Source organism: Polypterus senegalus, chromosome 12 (genome assembly GCF_016835505.1).
Source record: "Polypterus senegalus isolate Bchr_013 chromosome 12, ASM1683550v1, whole genome shotgun sequence".
NCBI lineage: Eukaryota > Metazoa > Chordata > Cladistia > Polypteriformes > Polypteridae > Polypterus > Polypterus senegalus.
Genome location: NC_053165.1, coordinates 105,518,465 through 105,531,100, shown reverse-complemented (window position 1 = coordinate 105,531,100; position 12,636 = coordinate 105,518,465). Strand labels below are relative to the sequence as shown.

The window sequence follows — 12,636 nt, the reverse complement described above, 5'->3', positions numbered from 1 at the left end:
CGTAGATGGAAAAATGCTGTCTTACTAACATTACTTATGTGAGCATCAATTGATTGATCAGCGTTGATGATAAACCTCTAGCTGTAACACATGGTGTGTTTCTTTTGACTGAAAAATCAGACAGTCTATTCCTTACAACACTAAGGCCTAGTAGTAATATTTCAGTTTTCTTGGAATTTAAAATTTGAAAATTATTACTCATCCAATCAATATCTTTTATACAGTTTTCTACTAGGGACAGTTACACAGAACATGAACTCAATCAATTTTCTTTAGAAAAATAAAATAAAATTTTAAAAAACAATTCTATGGAATACATTGTATCTAGTGAACTGTAGATATCGCAGACAGATGTCGAATGCTAGAGTGATGACGCAGAAAACATATGAAAAAGCAAACGCCATACAGCAGAGCCGACTGATTTGGCCAACAGTCTTTTCCGCTTGGATGGTTAAGAAGCGACTCGTACTGGCCTAAACATTCCTGAACATTATTTTCTTTTAAAACTATCAGATACACAGATGTGAAAAACACATCATTTGTTAAAATAAGTATAAGTAATACATCTGAATTCTAAAGGTAAAAGTAACATTTTATAGAAGGTGCCGTAAGATCAATGAAAATATTCCAAGCGTCATTGAGGCACTTATTGACAGAACAAACAACCAATCACCACACAATAATGGTGGTATTATACATGACGTCACAAGTTACCAAGGAAGCGGTGCGTGTATTGGCGCACGTAAGGAAGCGGGAGTCTGGAAAGGCGGTGCTGAAGATGTGCTGAATGCGTAGGAGAGAAAAATCGCGCTGTAGTATTTCGAGTTAAGCCAAAACGGCAAGAGCGTGCCGCGCCTCCGAGTTTTGGGTGGAGAAGTAGAAGCCAAGTAGCCTCTTAGTCAAAGCGAGTAAATATGCTTCTGGCAGAAACAGTAAGGGTAAGATAACAGCATATACGCAATAAATCATTGAAAGTGGCCCTTTAAAAACTCACAGTAATTATAGGAGTTATTTTAACCCTTGCCTTACTAGTGTATAAGCATAACGCCCTGTGCTTTAGTTTATCCAGTGGAATACTGCATATGTTTTATTTTTACGATGCAGCGGTGAGGGTGCATAGTCATCCACCCACCCATTTTGTCATTTTTTGTTTTTAATTCAGGGTCGAGGACAGCCAGCGCCTTCCTATGTAGTACTGGATGCAAGGCAGGAACCAAACCTGGATGAGACGGCAATTCATCGCAGGTACCTTGGCTCAAAACAAGGCCGATTTAGAAATGCCAGTTATATGTGAAGTGCGTCTTTGAGAGGCTGCTTGGAAAATGAACACAACCACGAATTTATATCAAAATGTAACACACACACACACATTATATATATGTATGTAAAAAAAGAAACGTCCTCTGACTTTCAACTGTTTTTACTTTCAGTAAACTTAATGTGTAAATATTTGTATGAACACTACAAGAGTCAACACCATAAGACATAAACTAAAAATGTTTCACAATGTGTCCCTGAATGAAGGGAGGCTCAAAATCAAAAGTACCAGCCAGTCAGTATCTGGTGTGGCCACCAGCTGCTTGAAGTACTGCAGTGCATCTCCTCCTCATGGACTGGACCAGATTTGTCAGTTCTTGCTGTGAGATGTTACCCCACTCTTCCACCAAGGCACCTGCAAGTTCCTGGACATTTCTGGGGGGAATGGCCCAAGCCCTCACCCTGCGATCCAACAGGTCCCAGACGTGCTCAATTCCTTCAACGATAAACACGAATCCATCCATCACCCCTGGTGAGACAAAACCGTGACTCATCAGTGAAGAGCACTTTTTGCCACTCCTGTCTGGTCCAGCGAAGGTGGGTTTGTGCCCATAGGCGGCGTTGTTGCTGGTGATGTCTGGTAAGGACCTGCCTTACAACAGGCCTACAAGCCCTCAGTCCAGCCTCTCTCAGCCTATTGCGGACAGTCTGAGCACTGATGGAGGGATTGTGTGTTCCTGGTGTGACTCGGGCAGTTGTTGTGGCCATCCTGTACCTGTCACGCAGGTGTGATATTCGGATGTACCGATCCTGTGCAGGTGTTGTTGCACGTGGTCTTCCACTGAGAGGATGATCAGCTGTCCTTCCTGTCTCCCTGTAGCGCTGTCTTAGGCGTCTTACAGTGCGGACATGGCAATTTATTGCCCTAGCCACATCAGCAGTCCTCATGCCTCCCTGCAGCATGCCGTATGCACGTTCACGCAGATGAGCAGGGACCCTGGGCATCTTTCTTTGGGTGTTTTTCACAGTCGGTAGACAAGTCTCTTTAGTGTCCTGCATTTTTAGAACTGTGACCTTAAATGCCTACTTTCTGTAAGCTGTTAAGGTCTTAACGACCATTCCACAAGTGCATGTTAATTAATTAATTATGGTTAATTGAACATGCATGGAAAACATTGTTTAAACCCTTTACAATGAAGATCTGTAAAGTTATTTGGATTTTTAAAACATTATTGTTGAAATACAGGAAAGGGACGTTTCTTTTTTTCGTGAGTATATATATATGAAATTCCTTTGATTCTTCTATAGTAGAAGAGACACATATTTAAAGTGCAAAGGGGTTATCAACCGGTTTACATGCATGGCCACATTATTTCTTAATTGAAAGTAACTTCTTCAGTAATTTTCATTATATGGGATCATTTGCAACCAGTATTGAAGTTAAAACATAATATCAAAGTAATAAACCCATTAATAAATTAAAAGGAAAACTGTAGTATAACTATTAGTATGAATGCAGTATTAATACTCAATCGAAAGGACTTGATAAGGATGATTATACAAATATAGAGTGCTGCGCAACCCAGGAGAAGCATCTGTCAATTTCCTAAACCAACATAAAACCAACAGTCAGGGTCATTAGAAGCTGGAGGCTTTCAAAGCAGCATCAGGTAAAAGACTTAACGCCAGTCTACTGTTGGGAACACTCAGGTAAGCATGAATTGAACAGAGTAACTGTGTGAAGGAGTTCATGTCAGTCTGCTGATGCCCAAGAGCAGGTCTAGAAAGAAAGATTATAGAGGTGAGTCTTTGGTACTCATTTAAATAGCAGTTGTTGATCCTCACATATACGCTTACGTGAAGAGTTAGGATTGGAGTAGGTTTAAAATATTACCATTAATTAAGAAGTTAATCTTCGGGACAGGGATAACATTATGTGTAAAAGGTCTATAAAGTCTAACAGGATTGTCAAATTTTGATTTGTTGTGGTTGACAGCTTTGTTAAATAATGCCTGGGATTTACTGTGATGTAATGCGATTAATGTATTTCTCAAGTCAGAAGTTTAGCAGTTGCGTTTTGAACTTTGTAAAATTTGTTATTCATGACCAACTGAATTGGGAATGATAGTAATACAGATCACAGACAATGAAGGCATGGCAGAGCATTTAACAAAAGAGGTGGACTATGCTATTGTTACACAAGTTGAAGAATGCTGTGTTGTCGATAACAGCAAAGCATGACTCAAAATGTCAGTTATTATCAAGTGCAACAGAAACACATTTCACAGACAACTTTTCAAAGATTAAAAAGATCTTTTGAAAGGTTAAAAAATGTCCAGAATTAAATGCAGATGGGTTTTATTTTTTGAACTGTGCTGTAGACTCCATGAGAACCAATGCTGCCTAGTCAGCATTTATTCGAAAGAAAGTTCTAATTAACTCAAAGAAATCTGACAACATCCGGGAATGATTTACATGCAGAACTCGGCATCGTTATTATGCGACTCAAACATAAGGCCATGGAGATGTTTTGGTGGCTTATTTGAAACGTGTTGGAGAGCAGCTGATCAGGTAAATACATTTGATGGGCACCAAAACTTACAGTCTTTTGGAAGCTGTATTTTCCTTTAGACAAGGAAAGCTGCATGTAGCTTAAAAGGTCTGAATGCACCCAGAATCTGGTTATTTCAGCAGAAACTTTACAGGTGTACAAGGGTGTATACAGTATATACTCATTAGCTGTGTAGAACCTTTGCAGGAGTTTCTCAGCTCAGGACTATCAAGCATTACAGAGGTTGGTAACGCTGGCTCAGAATGTCACTGATGTGTATGCCTGCAACGCCCAGATCCCTAGAAAATGAAACAGTATTATTACAGAGCAAAGCCATTCTGCAGAGATCTCACTCTCACAGAGAAGTCACTCTTCTTCCTCCTATATTTAGAGAGACTAGAAAGGACTATTAGCATACCAGTAAAATCGGAACAGTTTTTTTTTAATCCACATGTCTTAAGTTACTCCACAGTCACAGCCAAAATCATATGATTTTATATATACTGTATTTTTGCACTTAATGTGTGGTGTTATATTCCTTATATTTTGTGTCTGTTATTTCTATTGTACTGCGGTGGGTTGGCACCCTGCCCAGGATTGGTTCCTGCCTTGTGCCCTGTGTTGGCTGGGATTGGCTCCAGCAGACCCCCGTGACCCTGTATTCGGATTCAGCGGGTTAGAAAATGGATGGATGGATGTTTCTGTTGTATTACTGCTACCAGTCTGAGGGAGACATGCAAGTAAGACTTTCATAACAACAAACTCACGAGGAGCAAAGGGAGCTATCCAGATGTGGTGTGCATGAGCAGGCCCCACCTGGTGTAGTCCCACGGGTCATAATCTGGACTGCAAAGATGGAAAGACAGGAGCAACACAGAGGTGTTGAATGAGCTTTCTGTTAATGTGAGTTATATGTATTCTTCAGAAATCAGTTATTTCTAAATACTTTTTATTCAGTACATAATGCTGAAAGAAACGGTGAAGAATGCCCAGCAGGCTGTCTCTGTAAGTTACTCATAGGCGACAATCTGGAATGTGGGTGGCAGCCTTAAGTGTAACATGCTGTACTATAACAGAGAGTAGTTTATACCTCTGCATCCCAGGGATGACTTCTGTGTCGTGACCGAAGAGCATGGCACGACTGAGTTGCTTCCCCTGCTGAACAAAAGGTATCATGCTACATGTAGATGAATCATTCTGCAAACGTCTTAGACAAAGTGAGGGCACAGATGACAGCAGCAATAATTTTATTTTTATAGTGATCACCAAATGCAAAGAATACCAACACATGCTAGAAAATCCCTTTGTTCCCAATACGCTAATTGTCCACCCTTAACTTGATAAGAAAACATTACCAGCCCTAGACATGACTCCCCCAACCTAGGAGTACGTTCTAGGCACTTGACAGCCTTGGACATGCTTTAATTGAAATATATGGTACATTTTAAATTCGGTTTAAATAAGTCTTATTTGACAGTGTGAAATCAAAGAGTAGCATTTTCATAAATTATCTAAATTTGAAAGAAAAAACTTTTTAAAATAATTGTTATAGTAATTTGAGATTACTGTGGATTATACAATTATTAATTTCTTCATCTACAAAGACTTCACACGTCCCATGTAAAAACAAACCTTACTTAGAAAAATACATAGGAAATGAGGTAATCTTTTAATGTTCATCAGATTTGGTGTCGATTCACTTCTGGTTTTCATTAACTTGTGCCTTGGTAAAATTAGATATTTGCTTGAAGCATTGCCTTGTGTTTGACAGAAGTTGTCTGCTACCGAGCCTTCTCTGCCCCCTTGTGGTTTAAAATACAAAATAAAAAATGTTTTAATATGTTACAGTTCATCCAATGGAGCAATGGTCGACTATTTTTAGATTCCCATACAGTGCTCCTTATTCAGATAGTTATGAATGTCTTCTCATGATTTCATATTGAACTGAAAGTTCCAAAACATTTTTTGCTTTTCAGTAAATTACAGATTTCAATCAGGTATAATTTTCGGTGAGTATCAGTCATTGACAGGTTAGTTTAAACTGAACAAACAATTTGTATTGTTTCTTGCAGAGTCTCACACCAAGCCTGTACGTCCTTGTGTGTTTTATTACTTGTGTGTGGGAGGTGTAAAGACAGGCACAGTACACAGATTTGTTCCTTGTTGCTTGGTTCATTTCTAGGAACAATTTATTCAAGTTAATCGTAAGAATTCTTTTTAAACTGAGCAGAAGGTACTATTGTTTAGCCAGCCTACAAGCCAGGCTTTTTCAATATGAGAGAGAGAGAGATGGAAGTCAGACAGAACTGTAGATTTGAATCATGATTGATTGTGCCGTTCTTTTTACCATCACATAATGAATCACTTGGATTGATAGTATGTAACATTATTTTTTATCAGAAATAAAGTAATACATTTTGAAACATATTTGTATCTGTTTTTCTCCGTAGGTAAAAATAAATTGTATTATTATTGTATGAAGTAATATTTATTTTAATTGGAGCTTCCTGAAGTATCAAGAATTCAATATTTCTTACACCTTATAAACAAATTACATAAATAATCAATATACTATAGGCAAAAGTTATAGCTTGTTTCTTATTTTTGTGTAGTTTCTATGTATTTTATGTAAACAATGTTTATTATGGGTAGTATGTTGTTGCAGTGGTTTGAGCTTCTTCTTCACAGTTTCACAACACTCAGATCCCTGCTTAGGCGCTTTTGTGTTCAGAGTTTGCATGTTCTTCCCGTGTCTACATGGAGTTCTTCCATACACTCTGGTTTCCTCTCACATTTCAGAATAGTGTACATTAGGTTAATTTATCATTTCTAAATTTAATCAGTGAGCCTTACAGTTGGCTGGCACACCATCCAGGGTTGGTTCCTACCCAGCTCATAATGCTGTAGTGGTAATCTCCAGCATTCCACGTCTCTTTACTGGAATTAGTATGCTCAGAAAATAGATAGATAGATAGACAGACAGATAATGTTGATTATACTTTGTTTGTATATGTGTAGTAATAATTGTAGTTTTTTTAAATTCTTGCAAAGCACTTTGAGCTAAAGGTATTGTATATAAACAAATGTTGGGTTGGAATAATGTGTTTATGTTGTTGAAATTTATCTATCTATTAGTCAGTGTGCTTTTGTTTAATTTAAGCCTTCAGAGGTACAGTTTAATGAGAGGAGAAGAAGACAAAACAAAGACAAACCAGGTTGGTTCAACAGTAGACAGTGCCATTAGCAGTAAAAATCATTCAAATTAAATATAAAATTGCTATAAATCACAACTCTGTATTGGCATCAAAGCCTAAAAGCAGAATTGCCTAATCGCATTTTGAAATTAAATAAATGTCTGATGACAAAAAACAGTCAAATGTACTTGCAGTCACTCAATCACGCTGCCCTCGGTCTTTCTGTTTCCCTGTACCATATTCTGAAGATGAGTGACTCAGCAGGCACTTTAAATAAAGAAAAACTGGTTGTTATTTTGTGACGCTTCTTTCAGTTAGAAAGTTTAGTTATATTGTGTAGTCCTTTATTTGCCTTCAGTTAGAAGGCTTAGATATATTGTATTAACCCTTTATTTCCTCAGTATTTGTATTGTTTATGTACGGAACACGTGTAATGCTGAGTGTTGACTGTTTTTGCAAATTTAGTGACAGATGACCATGGTTTTCATGTGCCAAATAATAAAATTAATTAATGCAGTCTATTCAGTACACTACAGAGAGGGAGAGAGAGAGGTTGATTACAGTGCATTGCCGCACCCACCGTACAACGAACCACTCGGATTGGGAGCCGAGTGCTCTGTGCAGAGTACAATAAATTTATTTTAATACTTGACCAAAAAGCAACATACTTCACTTTCAGGTGCTGTGACTCTTGCTTCATAGGTTAAGTAAAATATTACAACATGAAACGCCTCTGGTTCTGCAGTCCATTATTAGTTATACAGTGCAGGTATGAGTATAATTTTAATTATGATGTGTAATACTCTTGTGCAATGGTACTACTGGCAAGAAAAAACATATAACGTGAGGGATAAACACTAGACACAAATGGAAACAAACTACAAAACCATGTACAGTAAATAAAAGAGTACCTGTGCAATTTTACATTAAGTGTGATCCTTCACAAAAAGTCTACAAGTGGCACCCATTAGTACAGCATGTCAGTATTAACTGCTGCAGACTTAGCTGTATGTATGTTCTTCTGAAGAGAAAAGCAGTGGATTTTTTCATGACATGGCATAAAACTTAAAGGCAATAACATTTTAACATGCTGGGGATGTTTTTTGTCATTTTTGTAAAGTGTCTCCTAAATTAAATTTCTGCAATTTTCTTCACAGTGACTGTCTTAGATGTAAAGAGAAACCCACTAGTTGCCAGCAGTTGTAGCTACACAAATTTTTCCTGCACTCATTGGTCCAATGTGCTTTTGTGGGTGTGCCATCAACAATAACAACATTTACTTCTATAGCACATTTTCATAAAAAGACATGTAAGCTCAAAGTGCTTTACAAGATGTCAAAGATAAAAATGAAAGAAAAAAGGAAAACAAATTAGAATAAATAAGTATATGAATGGATAAATGAAATACCAAAATAATAAATCAATAAACACTTAAATCATAAAGATATACAAGCAATAAATAAAGCAGAATGCTTTATAATGTATTCCTTTTTAAGTCTCTCATGACTATAATGATAAGCCTGATGCTATAGTCAGATGGCCAGTGAGGACAGAAAAGAAAAACCTCTAGGTGGCTTCATGCTTTAGAAAACAAATTCTGCAAGGGTTCCAAGTCCAAAACACAGCCGAACCCTAAATGGCCATTCTACCCAACATAACTGTGCTTATGTGATTCCTGTTGTTTACAAGCTATGGCCTGGAAGATTTGATGGAATGGGTTTCACAGTTGAAGCATCCACATTCATTCCAACATCACAGATGGCTGTACATTTCTTTGATCAGATAGTTACTAATGATTGCAGATCCAAGAAGAATAATATTTCAATACAGTAAACTACAGCTATTAAAAGCCAAACTGAAACAGTGGGTTTTTATGAGATTTATAAAATGTGCCACTGTGTGAGCCTAGCGTATCTATACATCTGTAAAGTATTCCAGATTGTTAGCATAACTTAACAGCAAATCGCCACTTCACCACTTATGCTTAGCTCTTTTAATAATGAGTAAATTGGTGTTTGAGGACCTAAGATTTTGACTGGGAATATAAGAGGACAGATACTGTAAAATATAAGAAGTAGAAAGTTATTTAGAGATTTATGCATCATTAATAGTATTTTAAAATTGATTCTAAAGGAGACAGGTGGAAAATGATGCTTAAACTGGTGAGATATGCTCAGATTTTCTCTTATTGGTTAAGATTCCTAAGATAAAAATAAGCCATTCAAATTGAACATAGCTAGTATCTAAGTGTTGTTCATTAAATGCTGAATGAAATGAGAAAAATTATTGTTTTTATTTTCTAGCACTTTTAGACAAGAAAAGCAAATGAGAGATTGGTAAAGAGAGCAAATGGTCCAGGGTTTCTTTTTTCAGTACTGGCACAACTTTAAGTCTTATGGCAGATGAACTGAACTGAACCTGTGAATGATTAAGAGAGAAAAATCAACTCTACACGTGCTGAGAGGAAACTTAAGAAGAGGATCCAGAGAGCAGATGGAAGTTTAAGAATGAGAAACAAGGTCATTGTCATCAAAGTGAGCAGGAAAGAAGTTAGAGTGGAAGCCGGGAGATTGAGAACAAAGGAGAGAATGAAATGAAGAGGAAAAGAGTGGAAGGTAGTAATCTTAATGTGAAAGAAAAAAGAATACTGGAAAGTTAAAACAGTTAAGAGATTAATGTTTTTGTCATGGTAAATGTGCTCATCTGTGATATGAATAAGGGGTGTCTTAAAACCATATCTAACAATATACCCCAGGGTCAAAAAAGGTAGATGGTGTCTTTTCTATGTTTGCTACACACGCATGTGAATATGGAAATCATAATTCTGTCATTTTTTGTTAATTTGTTTATTGAGGTTTGGGCTTGAACCTGGGATCTATAAATAACAATCAGTAGAGGGTATCTCCATCCATCCATTATCCAACCCACTATATACTAACTACAGGGTCACGGGAGTCTGCTGGAATCAATCTCGGCTAACACAGGGCGCAAGGCAGGAAACAAACCCTGGGCAGGGCGTCAGCCCGCCACAGGACACACACACACCAAGCACACACTAGGGACAATTTAGGATCGCCAATGCACCTAACCTGCATGTCTTTGGACTGTGGGAGGAAACACACGCAGACACAGGGAGAACATGCAAACTCCCTGCAGGGTGGACGTGGAACATGAACCCGAGTCTCCTAACTGCGAGGCGGCAGCACTATCCACTGTGCCACTGTGCCGCCCAGAGGGTATCTCAAAAATGTAAATACATTTGAATATACTGGATGTCAGTAACTTGTCGGGTTGATGTATATTTCCAAGTAAATGAACTTAAAATATGCCATTAGTCACATTTAAAAATGTAAATATCATAGCTATGAATCAGAATGTGAAGCTAAACAGAAGAAATTCACATGACGTTTAATTAGTGCAGATTCATTATGTGAAGTGCAAAGATGTGGGAGATATACATTTAGCATTGAGCCTCCAATAGGGGCTACCAATTACAGTAATAGAAATGATAATGAATTTGAGGCTTTCACTGTTGTTTTAGACATATCAGTCTATAGAGAAAGTGCCAAAAGCCCTCCCCACTTTTACTTGATTTAATAAATGGTAATTGTAGGGATAAAAGAGGTAAGCACTTTATAGTGCAAAGCTAGAAATTCTTCAAGAACATGACAGGAACCTGAATCATTGTGTGCAACCATCTCTGCAGACGTCTTTAGGAGTGTTTAGTCAGTACATTATTCAGCAGTGACTGTAAGTTAATGGGCATTTTACACATCTGTGTTAGCTGACCACATGTCACAGACTATTTTTTTCTGCACAAACTAAACATCAGCATATACTGAATTACTTTAAGGTCACTAGTTTAAAGCAATTGTCTTATATTATTTTTTTCTCTTGCTCTCCAAGATTATTCCAGTTTTCAAAAAGACCTGAAGATTTAATTTAAAACCATGATCTACTTTAATGATATGTATAATTTTTTTGTAAATCCTGTTATATCATGTATACATTTATGTTGTTTTCTTTCGTTTAATTTTACTATGCTTATCATTTTCCTAGTTAAATTCCATTAATGTATGCTGAATATTTAGTAGCATTTGTATCGTTGCCTTAGAATCTTTTTTGTTTAATTTTTTTACATAAAATTATGCACTAAATAAAAACTTGAAAGTGCAAATTGTTTCAATATTTTACATTGAAATTAACACAATATGAATAATTGTAAACCAGAGAAAATGCAGATTATTCTATAATCATGTTCAGAGCATGCAAAAAATGTATGAAAGCAAGGTGAGAAACCCAACATCCCTCAAGCATGAACTCACCTACAAATTAGATGAAAATGCAAGAATCTACTGACCAGAGCAAAGCATTGGTACTTTAACATATGATGCATCAATATGAAATTCTTTGGAGTGTAAACAATAATAAAGTTCAAAACTTTTCAATATCATAAGGCAGCTTCAACAATTTGTATTGTGGTTGTTGTTTAAAAAAAACAAAAAAAAACAAAACTCAATTTTAAGTCATACACCTAAAGAAAAAAACATTTCAAAGCATTTCATGTACCCAGTGAAGAGTGCTATAGAATGAATTAAATTAAAAGAAATGAAATAATTAACCAATATTTAAAATATACTCTTAAAGAAGGGAAAGCAGTTAATATAGCAATATGAGATAAAATTGAACTGACTCTGCAGTAGTTGGCAAGATTTATTACTGTGAGTTTAATTATTTAAACATAATGTACTTTAAATAAGGTCTCAATATATACATTTTTGGATGTTGATAGTATTTTTGTTCAGTTTGCCTCTTGTGACGATAGTAACCATTTTATTTAATTTCTGTGCATTTCTAAACAAAAGAACATACCAAGATTCTTCTAGATTTAATGTTACAGTATAATATATTAATGGCGGAATTCTCTCAATTTTCCTTCCAGTGTGAGCTAAAATGATCACTTAGTTCAAGGCAGGAAAGCTCCTTATGGGACAGGCAAACATAGAATAAGTCATGTGTAGTAAGCTTTTTGGAATGGTGGTGTTCCATTTTTCATCTTTGTCAGTGGTGATCAATCTATATTACAGAAGCCATTTTAAAGCTATTTGAAATTAGCTCAATGAAAATCATTTTGTTTTTCACAAGTTTGTGTATAATGTTCATACAGTAACTTCCATTGAGTTGCATCTTTCGTCATGTTCCATGCCTGTGAAGAAAAAAAAGAAGAAATGTTACGTTTGTATTGTAAAGTTTAACATCTAATAAAAATCTAGTATGGTGAGAGATGGGATGAGTTACTGTGAATTGGGGTTTCAGTATGATTATTATTATGTTATTTTTCTATACAGAGACCCTTGTTAAACTGTTATTGTAAACTGGTGGGTGGAATGATGTTTTCTGTCTAGGTCTGCATTAAATATAGCAGCACTTGTTAACAAATAAAGAAGGCTTTTCTTCATAGAAGTTATAATATAGAAGATTAAGGTTAACAGCTATGCAGCCTGTTTTAGAACAATATTAATGCATGTTTGTAAAATGTCTGTATATGTGTGCACCCCACAATTTAAAATCAACTCAGTGTCTTATTAGCTTACATGCAAGTTAATTAAATCAACATATACTGTACAGTCTGAA

At 36.4% G+C, this 12,636-nt stretch overlaps 1 long non-coding RNA gene across 1 annotated transcript; it reads left to right on the top strand.

Moving 5' to 3' along the window:
- Positions 1–805: 805 nt before the first annotated feature.
- Positions 806–9,976, top strand: LOC120541467. The gene is made up of 3 exons (XR_005636007.1): positions 806–938; positions 1,163–1,245; positions 9,306–9,976. It is a non-coding gene; the product is annotated as an uncharacterized LOC120541467 (long non-coding RNA).
- Positions 9,977–12,636: the final 2,660 nt, after the last annotated feature.